The 26,746-nt window shown below is 38.5% G+C and overlaps 1 long non-coding RNA gene across 1 annotated transcript in view; it reads right to left on the minus strand.

Annotated features, from left to right (window-relative positions):
- The window catches only part of LOC118554512 (uncharacterized), a 621,204-nt gene that overhangs the window by 174,981 nt on the left and 419,477 nt on the right, over positions 1-26,746 (minus strand). Inside the window, exon 3 of the long non-coding RNA XR_013440981.1 lies at positions 604-807. This is a non-coding gene — a long non-coding RNA (uncharacterized LOC118554512). The remainder of the gene's footprint in view (positions 1-603; positions 808-26,746) is intronic.

Below are 26,746 nucleotides of genomic sequence, written 5' to 3' on the forward strand. Positions count from 1 at the left end.
CGTGGAGGAAATTCTGAGGCTGTGTCAGGATAGCTAGCAATAACTTCAGCATACATGAAAGCGATTACAAGCCACAGGAATATATCCCAATAAATCCACCATAAATGTATTTCTAAATTAACTCCTCCTTAGCTAGCTTACCCTGGAAATGTTCACGGCCACCCCAATACCAGCCAACATGGGGGGTAATGGGATGGAAGGGGATTCAGAATGGAATATCATACTTTTTTCGAATTTTATATGAATATGTGACTGTGTTAAGGCCCCTTTTAAGGCCATGGAAGGGCCCGAGGTGTAAGAGAAGGACCTGAAGTTTAAGTTTCTTGATTTTATAGCAGATTTGTTTCTTATTTTATGAGATATTTGGAAGTTCTCTACCAAGGTCATTCCAGGAATTTTAATCTAAATGTGACAGATCTGCTGACGTTTCTAGTATGCCAAGCAGTCTTGTTGATAAGTGCTTGGTTCTCATCTCAAAGATTGAAATTTGTGGAGACGCTGATGCCAACGCTCCAAAGAGAATGGATTTCTCCAGCCAATTCTGATCCTACCGGGGAACTTGGAAAGCATGTATCTTTACCATGTGGACAAAGCCAAACTGACCTGTAACCATCACCAGTAGGTGGATCTTCCGGGGCATCTTGTGGGAAAGTCCTGGGAGAGGCAGAGGGGAGGTGTTGCTTGCCAATGGAGAAGGTAGCAGTAGGCAGAAGGTCCTGAAGCTGGACTGGCATCCGGGAGGTCTGAGGGCCTGTGAGTGAGTTGTCCGTGTCTGAGCAGCACAGCAGAGCATGGAATCAGGTGCGTCTGTTAGGAGAACAAAGAATTGGAAGCACAGAATGAGAACCGGGAAACAAGTGTGACCTTTGGTCCCCAACGAGTTTCTTCCCAAGACACATAGGTAGGACCTGTGAAAAGAACTAGAATTACAAACGCATGAACTCAGTTTTACTCCAAGTCCGGTCACTGGCTCCCTGTTCGAGTCCCTCATGTGTGCATCTCTGCCCTATGGGGTCCAGACAGCATCCCATTTCCACAGCTTCATCGGACAAGGGTTCTGCCTTTTCTCTGTGAATTCATTCATTGGTCAGTATGGGTGTATTGAAATGCTTGTTACACCAGGCTGTGCTCTAGTTACCGAATCCCTAACACTTGGAGTTTATAATCTAGGGAAAAGGCATAGACATATGAATACACTAAATGTGCTGTGATGAAAATAACACCAAGGGCGTAAAGCCCATCCCCAGTGGGGGAGTCACTTTCTCTAGGGTGACGATCAGGAACGATGCCTGTGAGGAGGGGTCCCATAAGCGAAGTCCAGAGGAATGAGAGGGGGAGCCGTGCAATGGTAGATCTAGGGGGAGAGTGTGTCAGACAGCAGAAACAATAAATGCAAAACCTGTGGCCCTTGGCACGTCCAGGGACAAAAAGAAGACTTAACTACATGGTGAATGATGTGCGAAGTGACAAGAGAAAAGTATAGAGAAGGAGGCATGGCATCAAATTACCTAGAACTTTAGAGACCAAGTTAAGAAAGAAGTACTTTGTCTTCATTGTCTAGAAAGATAATGTCTGAAACAGGAAAGTGATGGAAACCTATTTATTCTGCAAAATGATTGCTCTAATTTCTGCATGAAAAACCTCAACATCCCTGTCTCTAGTTCCACGTCTTGGTGTTTCCCCTTGGTTTCTGTTATGATCCTTCTAGATAACCTCCTTTGTCACCTCCTGATGAGCCCACTCAGTCTGTGGAGTGGGGTTCTCTCTGGTTTGGATTCTTTCCTATTGCCAACCAGGCTCGGTTTTGATACTACAGAGAAATTCCTGGACGGCCAGAGAACAAGTAGATGAAGAGGGACCCAACAGGATACACTGCTGGCTGGTATCTGTTGAGAATTTTAGCAAACCCAAATTTGGGGGGGAAAGCAATAATTTATTTTTCAGACTTCCAGACAAATGTGACATACCCAGAAAGTCTTATCTAATGCTAGAATGTGGGGGGGGGGGTGCGGGATGAGGTGTCAATGGCTGTCATTTATACATTTTCTATTAAAAAAATCAAAATGTACAGGGCGCCTGGGTGGCTCAGGTGGTTAAGCGTCTGCTTTCAGCTAGGGTCATGATCCCGGGGTCCTGGGATCGAGTCCCGCGTTGGGCTCCCTGCTCAGCGAAGTCTGCTTCTCTCTCCCTCTGCCTCTCCCCCTGCTTGTGCTCTCTCTCTCTCTCTCTGACAAATAAATAAAAAAATCAAAATGTGGGGCACCTGGGTGGCTCAGTCAGTTAAGCATCTGATCCTTGATTTCAGCTCAGGTCATGATCTCAGGGTCGTGAGATGGAGCACTGAGTCAGGGTCCATGCTCAGCTTGGAGTCTGTTTGTCCTTCTCCCTCTACTCCTCCCCCTGCTCTCTCTTTCTCTTTCTCTCGCTCTCAAATAAATAAATAAATAAATAAAATCTTTAAAAAAATCAAAATGTAACAAAGTCCACAACTATAATGTACGTGATTTAATATTCTTCTGTTCAAAGGTTGTCTTACAATCTTGCAATAGCACATAGCTAGGGTACCTGGGTGGATCAGTTGGTTAAGCATCTGCCTTCAGCTCAGGTCATGACCCCAGGGTCCTGGGATCAAGTTCCACATCGGGCTGCCTGCTCCTCAGGGAGTCTGCTTCTCCCTCTGCTCCCCCTCCCACTTGTTCTCTCTCTCTCAAATAAATAAATAAAATCTTTGAAAAAAAAATAGCACATAGCTATAATTATGAGCATCAATGTCAACTAAAATAAGGCTGGGTTCATGGAACTACAATAGTTGCAGAGTTTCGTGTCTCAGAGAGAACCAACAATGAATCCAAACAACTCCTAGATGTTTGTGTCAATAAACTGAACTTTTCCAAAATTCTTGTGGAATTCATAGGCTATCAAAAGCTCTACAGGGACGCCTGGGTGGCTCAGTTGGTTAAGCGGCTGCCTTCGGCCCAGGTCATGATCCCAGAGTCCTGGGATCGAGTCCCACATTGGGCTCCTTGCTCAGCAGGGAGCCTGCTTCTCCCTCTCTCTCCCTCTGCTTGTGCTCTCTCTGTCAAATAAATAAAATCTTTAAAAAAAAAAAAAAAAGAAAAAGAAAAGCTCTACAGATAACTGCAAGGGAGAGAAAATGAAATTCTTTAATCTGCACATTTCATAGGGAAATAAAATATGTTCTGAAACTTTCAAATACCTAGATTTTTGGGGTGGTGCTGGTGGGCATGATTTAGTCTTAATAGGTTGCAAACTTAATAATACAAAAGGAAATATCACACTGCATATATATTAACAAGATGTAAAATTTGTTCAAGGATGGAATACTCAGGTCCAGCAAACAAAAACCCGAAGGCAGATTAGAGGTGAAGGCTAAAAAGGCAAAAAAAAAAAGCAGCCTCCCTAAGGCTAAAGTGGAGTATTGTGTTGAACAATATGTATAAAGAATTGATGTTTTATACTCTGTACAGCAGGTTAATCCTATCAGGAATAAGTATTGATTCACATTTCACATCTAACTTTCTTAGCTTCTGTCAAATTTAATGAATGTTGATGCAGATATTGATTTCTCTGGCAAAAGGAAATTAACAGGACGTTGTCCAATTTTGACCTTTACTTAATGAGCCATGTATATATCAAAAGCTTTTTAGAACATGTTGTTGATCAGCCACAGAGCTTCAAAAGCAGTCTTATGTAGCCCCCCCAAAATTTTAAGACTTTTAATGATCTCCAAACTCATAATTACAATAGAGACAGGCCTCAACAGATATTCAAAAGAGGGCATTCCCCTTGCTACAATCCAGGCAATGAGAAATCTTCAGTGGCTTGCAGAACGTGGAAAATGGGATATGTCTACTTATAATTCAAATACCATCTTTTACAAGGCCCTGAGGGGAGTTTATTTAATAGCAATCCTGAATAAAACCTCTGGCTATGTACCTTTATGTTTAAATATAAGTCCCAGCACATGTTTGTTTAAATCACTACTACTGAAAAAAGCTTGACTTTAGTTTTGATTTCCTTTTGGGCAAAAATTTAGTTCCAGAGCCTTGAAAAGAAATCACATGCATTACGGTTGATCTGCTACTTTTAGTTATTTCATTTCTTTTTTCTGTAATGTGTACATTATCTAGATGATCCTAAGGCATGGAAATAATCAAATAAATATCCAGATCCTCTGAGTAAATGCCCTTATAATCCAAAGTAGGTGTAGACTGAAGAGTTGGGATCATATTTTCTATTGAATGCCATATCTTGCTAATATAAACTACAGGAATCTTCTATATTTTGCAGTATATTGTAGCACTGTAGTTTTTTTATATCAAATTACCCAAAGCAATAGCTATTACTAAGTCTTGAATATAGTTTGTTACATAAATATGTATGATAGTGGCATTTGTTATAACCTGATTCTGATAGCCCAAAGTGCAAATTATTGGTATAAGACCATAAGCCAGTCCATAATTTTGGATGAATTAAATTTGGTGGAATAAATTTTGAAGCTCTTTGCAACTGTCTGCTTCACATCGCTCCTTGTTTAAATTATGGATTTCTAAAGCTCAACGGGTCCAAGGGAAAACGGAATTCAAAGGCATTATGAAACTGGCCAAAGAAAAGAGAACTATAAAGTGGTAGGATAGGAACCAGATCCAAGAGAACTGGTCAAACATAGTGCAAGGGAACGTCAAGAATCTTATAAAGGGAGGGAGGTCATTATCTGCTTGGCAGAAATGTTCAAATAAGTTCCTTGACGACTGAACAACACTGGTTTCTTCAAAATATATGAAAATAAAAAACATTCAAATTGTAAATGGTTCTCAGATGTATGTCACTTGAAATACTGCATGCCTCTAAATTAAAGTGTGCATTAACATGACCTTTCCTTAAATAAATCCATTCGCTTACTGTATATATTATTTTGAATCACAAGCTGCAGTAGAAAGTGGCCTAATGAACCTTCTAAAATATTTCTCATTATAGTGTAATTCCAATTACACCAAGGAAAATATTTTGGAGGAAGTTGTAATTTTATTAGGTTCTCTCAAGTATTTTTTCTGAATTTTTTTGGATCAAGGCCAATTATGACTTTTTTTAAAATCTGATTTTCAGCCTATAAATAAATAAATAAATAATAAATGTAGACACAACTCAAAACAGAATGGAGGAAATGGGTATCTTTTGCAAATTCATGTATCAAGTATATTCTTAAAATTTTATAAGAATATTCTTTTAAATAAAAGATTTATAATCAAGACATTGACCTCATTTCAGGGTCAAACCCCATCTCTGCCCTCTTTCTTACATCCTATACTTACTGTATTTAGTTGTGTAAAATAGTTGAGGAGAGTAATTCTTGACTAAGAAATTCCAGTCTGTATCTTGAATAATATTAGATTGCATTACATTTCGTAAAAAGTGGGTTAAAACTATTTTATGTAGTTAAGAGATATTAAGCAGTAGAAACAAATTATCAAATGGAGTTTTGGAACTTTAGAAGTTTTTCCTTAGAAATCTTAAAAATAGGTTAGGAAGTCACGTGGGATGGTAGAACTGTGGTCTCTCTTGAAGCAGGGAGTGGGCCCTATGACTACTTGAGCTTCTTTCCAGTTCAGTGAGTCTATAATTTTATTTCTTAAATGCACTAGCAATGTGTAAAGACCCTTTAAGAGCTATGGGATTGGGAATGGTCTTATTTTTATACAAATGATACATTGTAGTCACGTGATGCTCTTTCCTCTAAGGAGCTTGGAGAGCTTTCTTGACATTTTCTAATTAACTTTCCTTGCATTTCTCAGATGCATGAATAAGGCACATGTTATTATCCGCATTGTAGGCACAGCAAAGTTAAGTGCCTGGGGATAAAAAAAATGAGTGAACCCATACTTATAAAGCTTGAATACTTGAATTAACAAAAGACTTGCTTTGCTTTCAATAAGGCAGAGTTTGCAGAGGAGGTAGCTTCACAAAATCCTCAGTCTTTGAGAGGAAAAGTGAATAAACTTTTTGGGGCACAACTGTGTAGAATCGTGTCCATGGTACCAGCTCACTATATGTAGCAAAACGATGGAAGGGCAATTGTGAACACAGCTTTTAGGGGAAAAAAAAAACAATCAAAACCAATGGATGGTCCAAGTCATGTATGGTATGAATTCCATTTACCTCAACTAGTTATTTTGTTGGCTGTAAAGTTGTCATTTTTAAAGTCCCATCAAAATGTAGTAAGGGAAAGTGAAAGTATGAAAAAGACATAAAGGACAACATAAGGCCAAATTCTGGTGAACAGGGTCTATTTTAGTTTGGATGTGTCACACCCTGTAACTCGAATGATGTGCGTCATCCTCATGATAACCCTCATGTAGATGTAGAAATTGAGGTTCAAATAGATAATCCCATGAAACTCATGAGTATTTGTAGACAGAGAAGGTTTTTGCCCAGTTTTCATTCTGTCTTCCAAACCAAACATGAAACTTTCAAAGTTTGGAGATTTTAGGGGCAAGGCATGCAGTCAGAGCATGTAGTCACTAAGAAATACGTGTTTTTAGTTATATCCTATCCTCCTCTTTAAAATTGGAGGTAAAAGTGACACACACACAAAAAATAAGACGAACAGGAAAGTCTCCTACCTTTTCACTTAATTTTTTGGCCACTGTTTACATTTATTTTTTCTTAAAGAAATGAAACAAAATTGTGATTGAGGAGGAAGTATGTAATGAGGAGCTAAGGATTATTTGGGCTTAAATCCAGTGATATCACAAGTCTTCTATCTAAAGCCTCAAATCCAGTGATATCACAAGTCTTCTATCTAAAGCTTCAAGGGCTTTTGTATTTGTATGGTGGTGAGAGGGGAAATACAGAGAGAGAGAGAGAGAGAAGAACTGAGATAGAGAAAAAGATAGATAGAGACAGATAGACAAGACAAACAGACATAGCCGTGATGGAAGGAAGTTCCACTTCAAGTATGGAACAATAGCACCTATAAAACCAATCCTGCTCAAGAGAACAACTACAAATTCTGGAAAAAAATGGAAAGCAACTGCATGAAGATACCAGAGAGTGAACAAAAAGAGACAAAGACTCTCTTTGAGAAGTAACATTTGCAAGAAGAGAATTGTAGTGGATAGAATTATATCTCCCAAAAGATATGTGCAAGTTCAGATTTCTATACTCACAAATGTGATCTTATTTGGAAATAGGGTCTTTGCAGATGCAATCAAGTTCAGATGAGGTCATACTGCATGACTAAGTTCCTTGAATTAAGAGGGATATTTGGACATGAAGACATACAGGGAGAATGGCATGTGATGATGGAGACAGATTGGAATGATGTGTCTACACACAGAGGGGCATCAATGATTGCTGGCAACCACCAGAAGCTAGGAAAAGGCAAAGAGGGATCTTCCCCTAAAGCCTTCAGAGAGAGCAAGGCCCTGCTAACCCTGAATTTTGGACTTCTAGCCTCTAAAACTGTGAAAGAATACGTTTATTTTTTAAGCCATCATGATTAAGGTAATTTTGTATGGCAATACTAGAAAACTAACACAGCAATGATACTGAGTTTCCCATTTTACAGATTTTACCCTGGGAGTAGTCCCCAGTATTCAATGAGGACAGCTATAACTTCAGTAGAAAAACCTCAACATTACTGGGTTGATAAATCAGAACAGAATTTGGGGCAACCACAGGCCTTGGAAAGTGGAGTTCCAGAAAAGGAAGAGTCAGAGAAGGGAGCCTTGGATTCTAAATATACAGTCTCCCTAAGTCTCTGTCTGATCCTTGTATGACACATATATGATTCAAATACATGCATTATGCAAACAACAAGCATCCCTGGAAAGACTAAAACAACTGAACTGCAAGGAAAACAGAACAGAATTTTCAGTTTGAGTTAAGCCCACTTAATAGCCTACAAAAACAAACACAGGGCTCTTTAGAGGAACATAACTAGCCCAGAATTTTGTGAGATGTCATTTACAAAGTCCAGGACACAATCCAAAATGACTCAACATAATAAGAAATAGGAAAACAGGGGCACCTGGGTGGCTCAGTTGGTTAAGCTTCTGCGTTTGGCTCAGGTCATGATCCCAGGGTCCTGGGATCCCATCCTGCATCAGGCTCCCTGCTGAGGAGGGAGTCTGCTTCTCCTTCTCCCTCTGCCCCTCCACCCCCCCAACTCATGTTCTCTCTCTCTCTCTCTCTCTCAAATAAAATCTTAAAAAAAAAATAGGAAAACATAAGCTCTTCTATACAGAAAAGACAATGAATAGAGACTGACTCTATTCCGAGATGTTGGAATTAGCACATAAGCAGCTATTATTGTATGCTCAAGATTGTAAAAGAAAATCTGCTCCTACTGAGGAAATCTCAGCAGAAAAATAGAAACTACTAAAAAAGGATCTAATGAAAATTGTAGAACTGAGAAGTATAATATTTAAAATAAAAAATTTGGTGGATATGATTAACAGCAGAAAAGAGATGACATAGGAAAGATCCCATGAGTTTGAAGACTGTTCAATAGAAATGAAGAATATAAAGAAAAAAAGGCCAAAAATGAGCAACCCCTCAGGAACTTGAGATGACTCAAGAGATCTACCAAGGATGTAATTGGAGTGCCAGAGGAAAGGAGAGAAATGATGGAGCAAAAAAATACATTAGAAGGAATAATGGCTGGAAATTTACCAAATTTAATGAAAGACACAAAATTACAGATTCAAAAACCACAGCAAACACCAATCAGAATAACACCAAGAAAATCTCACTTGGGCACGTTATGGTCAAATTGCTGTATTTTCATATAAATTTTAAAATAAGTCTGTAAATTTCTATTTTAAAAATTTGCCTTGGTTTTGATTGGGGTTACTTTGAATCTTTATAGAAGACTGAAAAGAAATTAAATTATAACAATTTTGAAACTCTCAGCGCATGAACAAAGAACACAATTCCATTTATCAGATTTTCTTTATTTTTCCTCAGCAGTTTTCAGTGTATAGGTCTCCTGTGTGTTTCCTGGAGTTTTCAGTGAAAAGATCATCTGTGTATTTTGTTAAATTTAGTCCTAAATATGTTGTGTTTTTGATATATTTAAATGCCTTCATTTTCATTTCAATTTCCAATTGGACATGCTAGCATATAGACATATGATTAACTTTTGTGTACTAAACTGATATCCTGTCACCTTGCTAAAATCACATGCTAGCTCCAGGAAATTTTTTGTAGATTCTTTAGGATTTTTCTAAATAGAGAATAATAATGCCACAAACAAAATTTTTTATTTCTCCTTTCCAAATTGGATGCCTCTTATTTCTTTTTCTTGCTCTACAGAACTAGTTAGTATCTCCAATACAGTGTTGAAAGAAAGTGGTGAGAGGAATATACTTGCTTTCTTTCTGATATTAGGGTGAAGATTTCTGTCTTTTACTGTTGAATATAATGTTAGCTCTAGATTTTTCATAAATGCACTTTATAAGGTAAAGAAATTTCCCTTCTATTTCTTGTCTACTGAGAGTTATTACTTTTTAAAGTCACAAATGTATATTGAATTTTTTTAAATACTTTTTTTGGCTCTATTGACAAAAGTTGTTTGTTTTTTTTCTCCTTTTTTAGTCTGTGAATAGGATGGATTAAATTGATTTTCACATGTTAAGCTAACTTTACATTTCTGGGATAAATCTTGTTTGGACATAAAAGGTTATTATTTTATATATAGCTGATTATGATTTGATAGCTTTTTGTTAAGGATTTTTTATACACTTTCTACTTTTCGATATTAGTCTGTAGCTTTCTTGTAATGTCTTGGTCTCATTTTGTTATCTGGGTAATTTTAGTGTCATAAAATGAATTGGAAAGTTTATCATTATCTTTTATATTCTGGAAAAATTTGTGTAGAATTATAATTCTTTATTCCTTAAATATCATAGAGAATTCAACAGTGAAATTATATAGGCCTAAAATTTTCTTTATGAAAAAGTTAAATCACAAATTCAAGTTTATAAAGTTGATACAGGGCTATTTGAGAAATGTATTTCTTCTTAAGTAAACTCAGTATTTGTCTTTCACTTAATTTGTCTTTCTGTCTAAATTGTAGAATTTATTGGCAAAAGACTGTTTATAAAACTCCAGCATCACAGTTTTTATATTTGTATTTTCTGTAATTATTCCTTTCATTCCTATATTGGATATTTTTGTCTTCTTTTTTTTTTCTTGATTAGTCTCTAAAAAGGCTTTCAACTGTATTTCAACTGATATTTTCCCAGAACCAACATTGTTTGCTTTGATTTTTCTCCATTGTTTTTCTGTATTCCATTTCATTGATTTTTTAGTCTTACCTTTATTACTGCTTTCCTTCTGCTTAATTTGAATTTCACTGCTCTTCCTTTGCTAATTTCTAAAGGTACTACCTTATGTAATTGTTCAAAATCCTTCTTGTTTTCTCAGTTAATCATTTAATCTTAAAATTTTCCCTCTAATCACAGGTTCAGTGACATTCCACAAATTTGAATATGTTTAATTGTCTTTTAGTTCAAAGTATTTTCTATTTTCCATATGTGTGTGTGTGTGTGTGTGTGTGTGTGTGTGTGTGTGTGTGTGTAGCCTATGGCTTGTTTTGACATCTTTATGGTTTTGCTCTTTAGTTTTATTTCTCTGTGGTCAGAAAACATACTTGTATGATTTCAAACTTTTTTAATTTATTGAATTTAAATGTATTTCCAACAAAATGATACAACTTGGTAAATATTCCACTGTATTAAAAATGAATTTGTATTTAGTTATTGTTGGGTAGAGTATTTTATAAATGTTAAATAGGGCAAGTTTGTTGATAATGTTTTCAAAGTTTATATTCTTACTGATTTTCTGCCTACTTATTCTATCAATTCCTGAGCTAAGTTTGTTGAAATTTCTTATAATACTTGTATATTTTTCTATTTCTTTTTTCATTTTTGTCAGATTTTTTTCTGTGTATTTTAAGGCACTTTTATTAGAGGCATACAAATTTTGAATTATTATAAATCCTCAATATTGACTTTTTTTCTTATATTGACTTCTTTACCATTAAGTAATGTCTTTTATTAACCTTGGTGATTTTCCTTTTTATTACATCTACTTTTTTCTGATATTAATATAGCCATTCCAGTTTTATTTTTATTTGTAATTATGTGGTGTCCCAAGCCTCCATAGATACAATGAACTAATCTCTGGAACCAGAAAATGTCACCTTATATGACAAAGACTTTGTAGATGTAATTAAGAATCTTGAGAGAGAGACAGAGATCATCCTTGATTATCTGGGTCAGTCCTAAATGCAATCATAGTTGTCCTTGTGAGAGAGAGACAGAAGGTGATTTGACACAGAGAGAAAAGATGAAGGCATTGTAACCCAGAGGCAAGGATTACAGAGATGCAGCCACAAATCAATAAAAGCTGTAAGTCACCAAAACCTGAACAAGGCAGGGAACAGATTCTCGTCTAGAGCCTCTGTAGGGATGGCACCCAGGCTGACCCTAAATTTGATTCAGGGATACTGACCTCAAACACGTGACCTCCAGAACTATGAGAAAATGAATTTCTATTGTTTTACGCCACCAAGTTTGTAGTAATTTGCTATAACAGCCCCAGGAAGCTAATATACAAGGTCTGTCTTCTTTCATTTTACTTGAGGTCTATCTCTTTTTTTAAAATTGGGTTTAGGTAGCATAGAGGAAGGTCTTTCCTTATTATTCATCTATTCCTGCCTTTTAATTATGTTATTTAGGACATTTATATTTAATGTAATTACAAATATAGTTGAGTTAAATCTAGTCCATGCTGTTTCCTATTTGCCCCACTTACTCTGTATCCTTGTGTCCCTCTTCCATTCCTTCTGTTGAATAGAGCATTTTTAGAGTCTATTTTTTCTCTACTCCTTGTTTATAAAGTATATTATAGTTTGTTTCATTCTCTTCAGTAGTTTCTCTAGATATGTACAATATATCCTTTTATTTTTTTTACTATCTATCTTCAAGTTACATTATTTTATATTATTTCACATATAAAATCAGAACCATTACTGGCTTCCATTCGTTATGAGATTGTTGTCACATCTTATTTCTACATATCAAATAAAATTCCATTGTTATTCATTTTACTTTGGATTAGTGTCTTTTTTTTTTAAGATTTTATTTCCTTATTTGATAGAGAGAGTGAGAGAGCACAAGCAGGGGGAGCGGCAGAGGGAGAGAGAGAAGCAGGCTCCGTGGGGAGCAGGGAACCCAACGTGGGGCTTGATCCCAAGACGCTGAGATCAGGACCTGAGCCAAAGGCAGACACTTAATGGACTGAGCCACCCAGGTGCCCTTGGATTAGTGTCTTTTTTAAAAGATTGAAAATTAAAACCAATTCTTTTATATTTACCCACATTTTTACTATTTCTAGTGTACTTCAATTTACTGTATATAACCAAATTTTTATCTGGATATCATTTTCCTTCTATTGAATAACTTCCTTTAACATTTTTTTGTACATCAAGCCTGCTGCCAATAAATCTTCTCAGCTTCTGTTTTCTAGAAAATTTTTTTTATTTTATCCAAACTTATGAAACATGTTTTTATCTGGATATAGATTCAGAAGTTGATTTTTTCAGCTTAGTACATTTATGAATTGATTCAAAAAAAGCACTTTGGGGAAATTTTTAATTTTAAATTTATGATTTTATTTGGAAAAAAGAAAACCGAGGTGAGACTTAGTAAAAGTCACTTCAGGACCAGAAGGGTCTACTCATCCCATTTCCAGTGACGAGACTTTACTTTATGGAAAGATAAAATAGACTCCTAATAAAGGATCTGAAATTAAGGTTAGAAGTAAGAAAGGGGCACCTGGGTGGCTCAGTCCCGTTAAGCATTGGACTCTTGATTTCAGGTCAGGCCATGATCTCAGGGTCATGAGATGGAGCCCTGAATTGGACTCTGTGCTCAGTGGAGAGTCTGATTAAGATTCTCCCTCTCCCGCTACCCCTCCCTACCTCCCCTCTAAAATAATAAGTAAACCTTAAAAAAAGAAGAAGAAGTAAAATCTGGCAGCAAGGGTTACTATACCTTTCAGTGAATCTCCAAGGAAGGTTTGAATCCCATTTCTGGAGTTTTTAAGACTAACAAAATATCTCTTCTGAATTTTTTTAAAATATTGTCTGGAGAGGGGGGTGGTAACCTTATAAGATCCTTTCCTATTCAAATATTTTATTAACTTGCTGGAAAAAAATAACAACACGTCTTGCTTTTTAATAATGCATTTAGTTTTCAAAATTTTTAACATTCATGATCTAATTTGATTATTACAAATGCTATAGAAGAAGTTTAGAAGATACTCCTTTTCCCTATTCACAGATAAGGAAACACAAACACAGAGATTATTACATAGCCAGTAAGTGGCACGAATGGGACCAGAATATGCTTGTCGCTACAACACTACAATGCTGAGTCAATTAAAAACAATTTAATAGTTTGATGCTAAATTTTGGAAACCAAAGAAAATTATTATCTAGTTGAAGAATTCTAGTAGTGTATGTGTGTGTGTGTATGTTTTAACCAAAAGAAATAGTTTAACAGACAGAATTTATACCCCAAGTGAATGTGGATCCACAAAGTGTTATCCCAAAGATCCTTCTTTCCATCTCATGGGCTCCACTGTGAAATGTATCTCAGATTTTATTTTCAAGAATCTTCCATTCTAATCTCATAGATTTCCATCCCAGGCATTTGAATAAGAGACAAGCTTGGAAATTGACCCGCATTGCTAATATTTTTCTCAAGACTTCAAACATTTTTATGGATCAGGCAGGCCCTGAAAGTCCACCACCTCTTACATATCTCAGTCCTTACTTTAAATCCATCCTGGTATTAATATATCTGCAGCCTCCTAAACCCAAATATTCCTGAATTAAACCACAGGAGGTCAAGATATGCACTATTCTGCCAAAGACATTTTAAGTTTTTTTCCATTTTTCTACAGGGTTTACAACTTTTAAAATAACAACTCCCCCCCCCCTTTTTTTTCCTTTACCTATAAACAAGAAACTTACAGCAAAACACTTGAACATAAGGTTTTGTGTTCCAGCAATGATTGAGTGTGGTTGGACTGGAAATGCTGACCTTGCTGTTATGGTGTTTGTGTATTGAGTTCCTGGCAGGATAATCCTGGCATTAGAAAAAAAAAAAGAATTCCACCTATACAGTGTTTTTTTCAGGAATTATCAGTGCCAGGCATGGTTTTAAGTTACATGTTAACAGTGAGGTGGGGAGACATTGCCCCAGATGGTGGATATAAAATGTGCCATAAATTTTAATGAAGCAAATAAGTCACTAATAACCCTACTGCTCACACCGCTATGTTTGGGGCCAACCTTAATAAAGGAAAATTAAAAAGGCACATGTAGCCCTTAAACAAGTGCCTAAGAAGCCTAATATGATTTACTCATTCAGCTATTCACACTCTGATTGCACAGCCCCTGGTCATCTGCTCAAGAGCAGCTGCTTCATGTAAAATAAATAAATAAATAAATAAGTTTATTGACCACCAGATGTCCCAGCCTATAATGTGTGCTGGTAGATTTCAGGTCACTCAAAGTTCAGACAGATTTCCTAAATATACATATGTTTTTGGTAGCAATGCTCCCTTGGAAACCATACATGTACAATTTTTTTTTTTCCAGCCAGGGCCCAGAGATAACTTTGGGCTTCCTTGAAGTTGTGAGTTCTCAACCAATGGATTTGTTTTTGTGAAGCAAAGTCTAAGAGAGAGGCTATTGGTTAAGGATTCTGGAAAAGGGCATATGGGACTTTTTCACTTTTCATTAAAACCCTGCAAAAGATTCCTGAGGCTAGGCATCATTAAGTCTTCACCAACCCAAACAATTAACTAGGACATGATAACTGAGCAACACTCTCTGGTTGAAGCAACTGATATTCAAGGAGGTAATATGACTCAGGCAACAACAGACTGAGCATAGAATAGAACCAACTCTCCAATGCAAGCCTCTTAGACCACATAATGTAATAATGCACATATTTAGCATTTGGACCTAATAATGTACTAATGCATGCATGCACTATTAAATGCACACAAAATTAGCAACCTTTAAGGGATGAGATAAAAATGAAATGAATGATATTTTAAAATATCTTGCTAAGTTTGATAGCTTCACTATTCTGAGCTAAAATCTCAAGGCAGAATACACAGTTAAGACAAGGCTTACCATTAACCATGGATACATGTCTCTATTTCAAATAATCTTCTGTACAAAATTAATTCTGGGGCACTGATTGCTCATCAGATCTGATTATATCATTCTTTTTGCCTCCTGAAGCAGTTGATGAAGAGCTCACATGAGGCAGATAAGTGTCGGCTCTGCCATCCCTTCTTGGCTGCAATTATATGATCTGTCTTATTTTTGACCCAGACTCACTCCTCAGGACTCTTTTTAAGCCAACTTGCCCATTTCATAAGGATTTCCTTCGGTTAAAACAGGATAATATCCTTGAAAATCTCTGTTAATGAGGAGCATGCAAATTACAATACATCACACAAATTGGAAAGCCAACACATGCTTGAAGACACCACAGGAAGCCCCTCTGTGGGGATGGATGCTTCCTCCTGGTCCCTCACCTCCTACTCTGGGCACTCAGCAGATGGGTGGAATGGGGGTTCCAGAGTCAATCATTCATATATTGTGTACAGTTCCCTTGTCACACATTATTCATTTCTTATTTTTAGATAAAAATAAATATACATAGAAGTTCTATTTTTTTTCTCACACTCAACTTTAAAGATAATCACAGTGGGACATAAACTGTTTCAAATCATCATCCAAGTCCTTAATACAAAGCCCCACGTCTGAGGCTCTGCTTCTTCCAATAAAATATTCTTGTTTGTCAACAAGTTCCAGTTTCCCTCCCAAGATAATCCAAAATTTCATGTGATGTTGAATTACATATTCCTGAACTCCTTTCTACAGATTAGTAACTGCATGCCTCCAGGAAAGCATGAGCAATATTATGGCTGATTTATGTAGATTTTGACCATTTATGTAATTTTTGTTGATGTACGTAGACTTTAAGATTTTGGCCAAATATAATGAAAGGGAAAGCTCAACGCATAAATTGCATATGTTTGTAAGTTTTTTTCAATCTGTGTTTGAACTCAAAAAATTACATGACTATTATTAGTTATATACCAGGGGACCTCAAGAGTATGTTTGTTTTTTAAGCATGCCCATACAAGTTTTAGCCCATACAATTTTTTTTTCCCAAAAACTTGTTTCCATGTTTAGATTGTTCTTCCTTTACCTTTGGTCCTAAATAAGAAAAAATATGTCCTTTCATCCACAAAAGAGGATGATCCAAACTGCTCCTCTGCTCTATCTGCATCTATCCACACACTTGGGAGACTAAAAAAGCCAGCTTCTACCAGTTACCAGGAAGACTTTTAATACAAAAGAGAACCACATCCCCTGCAACTTAGAGTCATGCTTCTGACTTCTGCCCGGTTCTACTGATTGCATTAACCATCCGGGTAGAAAGAGAAAGGAAATTTTTATTGTTAGATAATTATTTTGTATATTATGATACTATTTTAAATTATTTACCATCTTTTTGCATCCCTGACCAGTCTCTCCAAACTTCTTTCCCCTCAAATTTTTGACTTAAATTTCCCCAAAGCACATATGTCCCAGGATCCTTTCATTTCATAACTGTTTAAAAATGAAATCACTATTTGTTCCTGTACCACATGCTGACAAATTTCCGGAACAAGCCATGCAGTTCGCTACAATGTTCCCAAATGTTTCAAATACAGATATTTCAGAGAATGCCAGACTAAGATTTAAGGCTGCATTTGCAAAGTAAAAGTAATTTGTAATATAAAAGTGGTTGTAAAGTCATTTTAGCAAAATTAATTTTAAATCTGGGCGATAAAGGAGAGGTGCAGGGCATGTTAAAAGAAAACCTTCCTATGTTGAGATATGACACTTTCACGGTAACGTTTCAATAACAGATGATGGATCTGGCCTGTCATTGACTTGTCTTACTTCCCAGTCAGGACAGCGAGGAATATAATGCTTTTCAAATAAAACTGCACTGAACACACAAACATCACAGAAGATCTCCATAGAACTACCCTCGGAAGCTTCAGGGACGGAGGAGGGTTTAAAATATGGTTTAGATATTTTTCTGACTTTGGAGCCAGGTGAAAAGGACCCCACAGAACTGAAGGAGAGTGTGCGCTGCGCCTTATTCATGGGGCTTTCCTCACACCTTCCCCTTAGACATGTTTAATTAGCCAGGGCCTGTTGTGTTTATTTGGTAGATTTGGATACAAATGGCGGGGGGAGGTCTTTTCATCTCTTTTTATCAGTAGTCCCCCAAAGCCAAGGCAGGTGTCTGTGGGATTAAACATAATTACGAAGGGGGAGAGTGAGAGAAGGGAGACAGATAATAGTTCCCAACAGGGCTGGAATTTGAGAATGGGAGCAGGTGCTCCAAGAGGCCCATGTATCCAACTCATTTGAGCCCCGATGTTGTGCGAAGGCCTACATATTCATCCTTTCAACGGGGAGGGCACTGGCAGTCTGTGAGGACAAAGGCAGCCAGTCGGAGCCGTGCCAGGATGGCCGGCTTCCGCACCATGGCTACCCGGGTAACCAGACCCCGCTTCTCACTGCTGCCTTTGTTGGGTGGCGGCCACAGGAAACAAAGTGCCACTTCTCACGATTGTGCAGCACATGCGTAATCGTCCCCCTTTCGGCTCACCATCATGAATTAGCAATTACTCTATTATTAGATGGACGGGCGGCAGCAGGTGACAAAGCCCCACAACTTCTAGTTTATATTTCTGAAGCCCTTCATTGGGGTTTTTCAGTTTGGGCTTGACCCCTTCCGCGAGTGTATTCCTATTGTGCAGAAAATTCTATGATCCCATAGAAAAGCGGTTTTCTTTCTCAATTTGGAGGGTCTGACCCGTGGTTCGACGGGAGGGGGGAGGAAAGCCCTGAAAGAAAGATGGACAAAAAGGTCCTTCTTCCACTCAGAGAACACCTGGACGGGACAAAGGAGACACAAACCTTGGAGCTCTCACCCACCCGCTGCGCCAAAGCAGCTTCCCAGCGCCGGCTGACTCATCTCAGCCACGATGACTCTGTCTGGACTCTTCATTTAAGATCCATTATTTACTGAAACTTTTAAGATAATGCCACTTTTAATCTACTTGCACCCACAGTTCCCTAGCATTTAGAGAATCAGAGGGGAACCGGGAGATTTCAGTTCTTATGGCTCAGTGCTTTCTCAGCTCAATGAATGGAGGAGAGTTTTAATAGTAACTGATAGATTATTTCAATGAGTCTTGAAAGAAGGAAGGTTTTTGTAGACCTCAGAAAGAAGAAGAAAGCCCTATTTTTAAAGCTGGGCAACAATTTTTTTTTTCAGACCTTAGAGGAAAACTTGAATGTCAGCATTCCAAATGGTAATAATAAAGCAGAGGGAAGAAAGTTATTTTTTCCAACATGTCTTGGGGTACCATTTATTTCATAGTCGTGTACATCATTATGTAACAGGAATATTTTACTTAGATAAACAGAATATCTGTTTTGATTCTTCTGTCCTGTCAGCTAGGAAAAATGAAATCCAAGGATTGATATTTTCAATGTATGAAATTATAAAATAATTTTATTGTCTAAGTATACATTTCCTATAAGCATCCAGGTACAGTCTTTTTCTCATTATAGGCTATCGAGTGCATTGTAAAGTACTCGGGAACACAGTATCCGGTTGCTCTAAGGCCAAGGTAATATGCCAGGAATGTTAGGACTTTCAGTTTGATGAGCATATATATTTAGGACACCAGGAGGAACTCAATCTGGGTCCATAATTAGCACGTTGGCATTTCAGGATACATCAGGTCATGCTAGGAAAATGAGAACAAATCTTTGAAGGATCAAAAAGACTTTTTTGGAAGGGACAGAATAAAGATAGCCCCTTTTGGACAGCCGGTTCTGAGAATCTAGAGTAAATTGAGGGCATCTGCACTTCTACAACAACAAACTAACCATAGAAAAAATTCACTCTGAGAAAACTGTCAGGATGTACTGATTCTATTCGGGGATACTAATTAGGTATTGGTGTGAAGAGACGGTGGCGGAGATTAGATTATCAAGAAGAAAATGGTTTTCCAAATTAGTCGCAGGGGGATTTTGTACCAAGATGCTAAGAAGGATGTATGCAATAAGATCAACCTGAGTCAAAGGACAGAGCTCATCAACTCATTGGACTTCTGCAGGAATCAGAGTAAAAGGCATCTGTTTGGGGGCTGATAAAGCACGGGAAAGGGCCCTTCTGCTTTCAGTGATGCCATCATTGGGGGATGGACCACGCCACCTGTGATCAGGCTAACAACAGCACTGAAGAGAAGATGGAATCTCAGGGCAGTGGGATGGGGCAAGCCCAAGACCATGAAAGGTCAATCAAATCAAAGCCTGGAGAAACCCCAGGGAAGACTCAAGTAGTAACAAAGAAGGTATCAGAGACCTGGTACAAAGGGGCTGGCCACCTTGGGATTCTTTTAGGAGGGTAGGCTTCAGGTTCCAATAATTAACTTAATTCCAACAATTAATTCCAACAATTAATCAAAGACAAGGCAATTTTTGTTATCATTTTGTTATTAATTATACCCTATTTGTACCTAGAGCCTGGTCTGATCCGAGAAACTCTGGTTTCTACATTTGCAAAATACATGGCTTGTCTGAGCTTGTATAAAATATGAAATATGGATGCTTTCAAAAGGAAAAGAATGATCTCTATCTTCTTTGAGAAGAAATAATTTGATATACTTAATATTTAAATATTATAAACTATGATCATTTTATTTAGAGTCTCTGTGAAGCATTCATCTCAACCTTGGGAACACAGTGAGGAATCTTCCGGAAGCATGCGGGAGAACAAGATGGCACTGGTTAAATTGCTTCGACCTGACCGCTGAGGGGAAATGGAATCTGGGAGTGAGTCTCAGACTGGACAGAGATGGCAGGCATCTGAAGAGAAGGTCAGACTCTGAAACAAGAGTGATGAGGATTTTTTTTGAGGTATTTTGCTGCCCCTCAATTCACCACCTAAAACAGAAACGTCCTCAGCAGCAATTTCTGGGTTCTTGGCCATGTGGCTTCCAGGCCTGGGGAGGAAGGCGTGAGGAATGACAAGAAGTAGAGAGGAACTACGAGGGGTCAGGGCTGTGAAATTCAGCTCGAGGTACATCCTGAAACAACTCTGTTCGTGTGAAGCACCTTGGAGTTGGAGGGTCTGGTCATCAATGCGTGCATCCGTGAAGCAACATGGAGCTTGTAGGGAGAGCAGGGGAGGGAAGCATATCCAGTCACCAAATGGGATCAAGGAAGAGGATTCACCGAGTGGTCTGTGTGAAGCTTTTGCTGCCGAGTAGCTCCGTCTGTGGATGGGCAGGCAGGTATCCGGTGGTGAGCCTACAGCTGCCATGACACCCCAGAACTGCAGACAGGAGGATGGTTTGGATGTGAGGCAAAGGACTGAAGACAAACGCCTTTGCTGGCTACCGCCCACCTGCTCACCAATGAGATAGCTTCGCTGGAGTAACAGCTGCTTCCAAACCTGGCGTAGCATTCCCTTTTTACCTCTAACCATGCAGGGGAAAGGATTCTGGAAAATGTAGTTCGCAGCTTAGCCACATTGACCTACCACAATTGGGCAGTCTGTTCCTGTCAGCCTGACAACCATACAAACTTCTTTTAATCATATTTAACTTACAAATAAAGAGAACAGCAAAATCCATCTAATGGGATGTCATTCCCGCTACAACCAAACCATGTTTACCTTCTACTTGAAAGAGGATAGACAAAGTCAGTTTATCCATACTTGGGTGATATTCATTTCTCTTCGAGCTGAGTCACACACCAGTGTTGAGATCTCGTAAATACTGAAACATATATTAATTGCTGACATCTCTTAGATAGACAAGGCATCATTTCTGCAGTTGTTCATGTGGTCATATTTGGTATACATGATATTCTTCCTCCAACAGCCACTTCTTATTCTCGTTGGCCTCAGAAAGCAACTTAGCTGGTCATGTTTTCTTGCCGGGTAGGATGATCCAAACCCTCCCTCCTGAGGTATCTCCCCATTTGCAGTCCTGACTGAATTGGATTGTAGTTTACAATGAACTTTCATCACAAAACATGGCAGGGTAGTAAGAGTTATACCTCTTACTACTTATTACTTATTGTCCTTTGTTGCTAACGTATTCCTCCCTATATTGGCTGTGCAGCAGTAACTGAATTCTCCCTTAATGAGATCAATTGTCCCAGCCTCATGCCTCATTGTTTAGTGTTATGAGCAACCCAAAATAGCCAGGTGGCAGACACAGCTTCTGGCTTAATGGAAACAGTATGTGCCCCCTGGTGAAAGCATTTCTTCCCTGAAAACTAAAACCTCAAGACAGACATCTAAGCAGAGCCCAGAATTGTGGAAACAAGAGGCAAAATTTTGCTGGTGGATGATTAAGAGTAGCAGTGGAAGGAGTCGCTCACATTCCACATTTCTTGCTTCCCAGACCTCTGCCATCCGGCTATGGGAGAAGCAGCACCATGAACAGGCTGTTGATTCAGAACATGCCCTGGAGCATTGAGGACATTACCCCCAAACAGCTGGTACTCTAACTAATCTTTAAAGATGTAAAGGCCATTTCATGATTCTCAGTGTTAAGCTGATGCGGATGATGGAAGACGGAAGACGAGGTGAGATAGACGCATTCCATCAGCATAAGGCGTTGTGGAATTGTAGTGTGACAGCTGCTCTGAATCAGTCTGGGTGGAGTGTCGTGACAGTGAATAAGATATTCCGTAAGTCTACAGGCGGTTTCTTAGAAGCAGTATTTTGAACGGGAAAGGCAAATCCTTATCCACAGTAAGGGTCTATTCTAGTGAGAAGAAACGCTGCTCCTTCCATGGTGGAAATCATCCAACATAACCAACCTGCAAACAGATGGCTGGCTCACCCTCGGTGTGCCATATTGGGGGCTCAGGGTTGATCTCTGCCGTTGGCAGTGTGGGAATTCATCAGTGCCTAGAGCCAGAACAGCACCGTTGAATAGATGTTTACGTTGCTGTGTTCATGCATAATCTCCATGCCTGCTTCCATGGCTGCTTTTCTTCACAAAGCTCATTGTGCAAGGTTGGGGGTAACTGGGGAAAGAGGATGACTGACATCCACAGAATGAGCCATCTTGTCCTAGATGTCCAAACATCTTCTGTTAATGTTTCTAGTTATGAGCAATTACAGTGGACACAAATATCTTCACACTCAGTGCCCATTTGAAGAGATATAGTCATAGACTTGCTGCTAGACCTCATTGTTACTGATTTGCCAATCATGTTCCTTCCTCATTTTTACCATTCAGCCAAACTGATAACTATTGCCCATGAATTCATGGACAGCTGTATATCTGGACATCTCCCATTACAAGTAAAGTAAAAACAAAACAAAACAAAAACAAAAACAGGTGCAATGCTCAAAATTTTGCCATTGGAAGGACTTACCTTCTTTACTATGTTTCAGGGCCTCCCTGGGATATGGCTAAATTTCTTTAAATGCCTACTTTGGGTAGATTCAGCATATCATGTAGAATCTTATGTAAATCAGGAATTTTTTTTCTTCTTCAGTCAACACATCCCAGAGAATGATCCATGAGACCCTATATGATTGCTGAGAGACAGAAAGTAAAGTTTAGGTGCCATGGGAATCTGAGCCACTTCCCATGCAACTTATGGGTAGGGGCCTTCAGTGACTGCTCGAGCCATTTCCCATTTCCCACTTCAAGTTGAAGATATAAGACTGCTGTGTACACCCAACTCTACAGCTTGGTGGGCCCACACAACACCCAGTTCGCTGTGGATGGCTATGTTACAGGGAAGCTTAGGGGTCCATAGACAAATGTCCCTCCTCTTCTAGGTCCTGGTGATAAGCCAGAAGCTATTTAGCAAAAGAGAATTGTCATCTACTGAAGATGACATGATTTTATTCTAAAACCTGAAGCCTATAAAGTGGTTCAGCTAGACGGACTTTACAAAAGTTCCAGAGAGCATATCCATCCGTAGTAGACACTCCAAGAGCCACGGAGTCAGCTGGGTCATACAGCCCAAGTGACAGAGCATCTAACACAGTGAGTAGGGCCCTATTACAAAGACTTCTCTTGCTTTTAGCCACACTCAAAACTCATATTCTTTCATATTGTCCCAAAAATGATCATATGTGGCCTTCAAAACCCAAAGAGGCTCACTAGGTATTATATCTTTTTCTTGGTAATTAGGAGGGTCAGCTGTAGTTACCTTTTCTTGATCTTGCAAAGGATATTAAAACATGCCCTAGACATTTCCATAAGCTGCCAGGCCCTTGAATATTAGTGGAATGTATTTCTCAACCTCTGGCATACATGCTTCTTTCTTTCCAAAAATTACGAGACAGTTGTTACTTCCTGCCCCTGAGAACTATCAACCTGGTATCAGTGGAGGGCCTGATATGAAGTCTTCTTGAATGGAGAGGCGATTAATGCTCCAGTGTTAGCCCCAAGAGAGAATGGTAAAGGTATATTTCTGGCTGTGTAAACTGAAAGCAATATGCTTTTTGTGGTCTTACTAAAATATAAAAAAAAATAATCCAATTAATCAATAATTGGCTACCAGATATCAAGGTGTATTCCTTTGCTCCAGTAAAGAAACTACATCTGGAACAACACCTGGAGTTGGACTCACAGTTTGATTAAGTTTAAAACAATACCCTAGAATTCTCCCAAGAGCTGTCTGGGTTTTGCTCAAGACAAAGTGGTGAGGTCCAATGAAGATGTGGTAGGAGTCACAATCTCTGCATGTCTGGGTTTTGCTCAAGACAAATTGGTGAGGTCCAATGAAGATGTGGTAGTAGAAGTCACAATCTCTGCATGTCTGGGTTTTGCTCAAGACAAATTGGTGAGGTCCAATGAAGACGTGGTAGGAGTCACAATCTCTACTTTCTTTCTCTTTGATGGTACCCTCCATTGTTGCCCCTCTTGGGTAGCTCATCATAACACAGTGCTTCCCTTCTAAATGTGCCCTTGACCTCCCTAACCACTGACCCAGCTGCAGGAGCATGACCATCTGCATACCTCTTGTGATCAGTCTTCTGTGATTCTTAACAGAAAACAGGGGATGTATATTATTACCTCCCAGTTTCACCATCATCTATTTTGTATGTAATTTGCTTGAATTTGTTTTGGTTGTGTTAGTTTTGTTTTGTTTTGTTTTTTTAAAGAAAAATGTTCCTTCTGTATTATCAAGTCACTTCAGTGCTGTACCTGCAACATAATGGGTAGTCAATAAATATTTGTTACATTAACTTAGACATTTGTGAAGGGGAAGGATAAAGTGTATCTATATTGGAGCAAAGTTAGGGAATAGATCAAAATGTACTGATGGTTGCTTAACGTGCTGAAACACAATGAGACCTGGTCAGCTCCAGAGCCAAGGTTGATGGTTAAAAAAAAGAAGAAAAAAAAAAAAGCCAAGGAGAGAAAAAGTTATACTGGCTTTTACAGGATCATGCCCCTTTCCTACCTGGGTCATCTCTTCTGAAGGTACCTAGGGGTGACAAAACCATGAGAAGCCCAGTGAAATCAAGTAATAAGGTAAAACAATATTTTCAGGGATTTGTTAAGAAAGTTCTATTTGTTTCCTTCTGACACATACAAATAGATACGCCGCACAGCCTAAAAAGCAGTGCTGCATACAGACTAATCATATAATTTAGTATCAAGGCACTTCTAAGAGGGACACGTATGCTATTAATAATTATGTTGGGACAGCATGCATGAACACAGGCAGCCCCAGGCGACCAATACATAGAACCAGGGGGTAACAATCATCTGCGATACACCTAGTATTCTCCAAGCTCATCAGGCTATGTTTGCAGGATGGGCCCTCGGGGGTCAGAGCCAGGAAAGAACCTGTTCCATGTGATCCACAGACTTACCCACATCCCTCAAGACATACTTGTATTATATTTGACGATAGCACTCTTTTCCCCTCTACTTTTCCCTATCACTTTCATATTACCTCCCTTTATTTCCTATTAATTTTGCTTTATTCACTATTATTTCCTTTTGCTCGCATTCTGATACTGCCTCTCTGATACTTCCACAAACTGAATTTACTACCCCATGCCTCAAGGTATTCTTAAGATAGGACCGAGACTCTCGGGGTAGAATTTCTTACCTGCAGTATAAATTTGCTTCTTAAAAAGCAGATATAAATTTGGGATCTTTTATTTCCCAGGTCCATGACTCTGAAGTCGTGGTATAAATCCTCCAATTATACCAAAGAGAAATACTAAAACCACCAGACTTCCTGTTACCCTGAGCAAGCTGGATTTCTTAAGGAAAAATACTTTGGGAGCTAAAATACACTTTGGAAATCAGCCTTGTGCAGCTTTGTTGTGGCGGTGGTTTTAATTTCACCTACCTTCTGGGATCTTACCTAAGAAAAGTCATTGAGAAAGGAACCACTATTGAAAAGAGCAGCTTTTAACTGACTAAGCCTGTAGGGAACAGCTGCTGAATTCTGCAACATGGGCTGTTTGCTGAGGGATTGCCGTGTTCAGGGACTCAGGATTCCAACCAGACCTGGAGCACAGGAAGTAGCAGAATTGTAGCAGAATTGTACCATTACGGGAGGCAAGCAGTCAATTAAGGGAATGTGCAGAGGTAAAATTTAGTACAGGGAGTCTCTGCATATCAACCACACTCAGCTGTCATGATGCTATTTAGCTGGGGCTGCTTGCTTAAAATCTTCAAATTGCAAGCTAGGAGTGACCTGGCAGTGGCGGGGCTAAAAGAAAAAAAAAAAAGTAGGAGTCTGAGCATGCAAAGCCTCAGAAAAGGCATCATTGTATCTCCTCTGGTACTGAAACTTTTTCTTGCAGAGTATTTTAACATTTTTATGATATGTGATCATCCATGTCTGAAAGATGCCTTTTTAATGGAAGTCACTACCAAAACCTTAAGTAAGCTCCAATTAGCAAAATTTCTCTTTAAAGAATTTTATAGAGTTGTTTCCCCTCAAGTCTTTGTGGTTGCCTGTGTGTGTGTGTGTGTGTGTGTGTGTGTGTGTGTGTGTAACTTGTTTCATCTATTACGGCTTAAGTAGTTGCATGAATAGGTAAATATTTAACATCTGCCTCCTTTTTGCCTAATCACTCGGATAACTTTGATTACATTTGGTCATTATCTATAAATATAACATTCAGAAATGGCTTGTGTTTCTCTTAATATATTATTTTCCCCACAATTATGGTAAAGAAACCAGAAGTTTTTGTGAAATGTCAGAGAATTTTAAATGGGTTTCTCTAAGAGATCAATGGATCTCTTTCCATTACTTATAGATCTTCACTGAAAACCCTGGCAAACAGTCTCATTAGCACGCTCTGCTGTTTCCCACCTAAAAAAAATATAGGTGATGCAGCAGAAACTCATCCCTGATACTACAAGATAAACTCACAATACGTGTTCTCCTAATATTGCGTTATTAGCATTTTATTCTACAAAGAACAGCGTAATTTTTCAACAGTTGAATCTGTTCCTAAATTCTAGTCTGTTCCACCAATGTAGTCCTATGCCAAAATCATAATCAGTTTGATTTATAGCATATTTATAAATCAAATTA

This window comes from Halichoerus grypus, chromosome 9, assembly GCF_964656455.1.
Source record: "Halichoerus grypus chromosome 9, mHalGry1.hap1.1, whole genome shotgun sequence".
Taxonomy (NCBI): Eukaryota; Metazoa; Chordata; class Mammalia; order Carnivora; family Phocidae; genus Halichoerus; species Halichoerus grypus.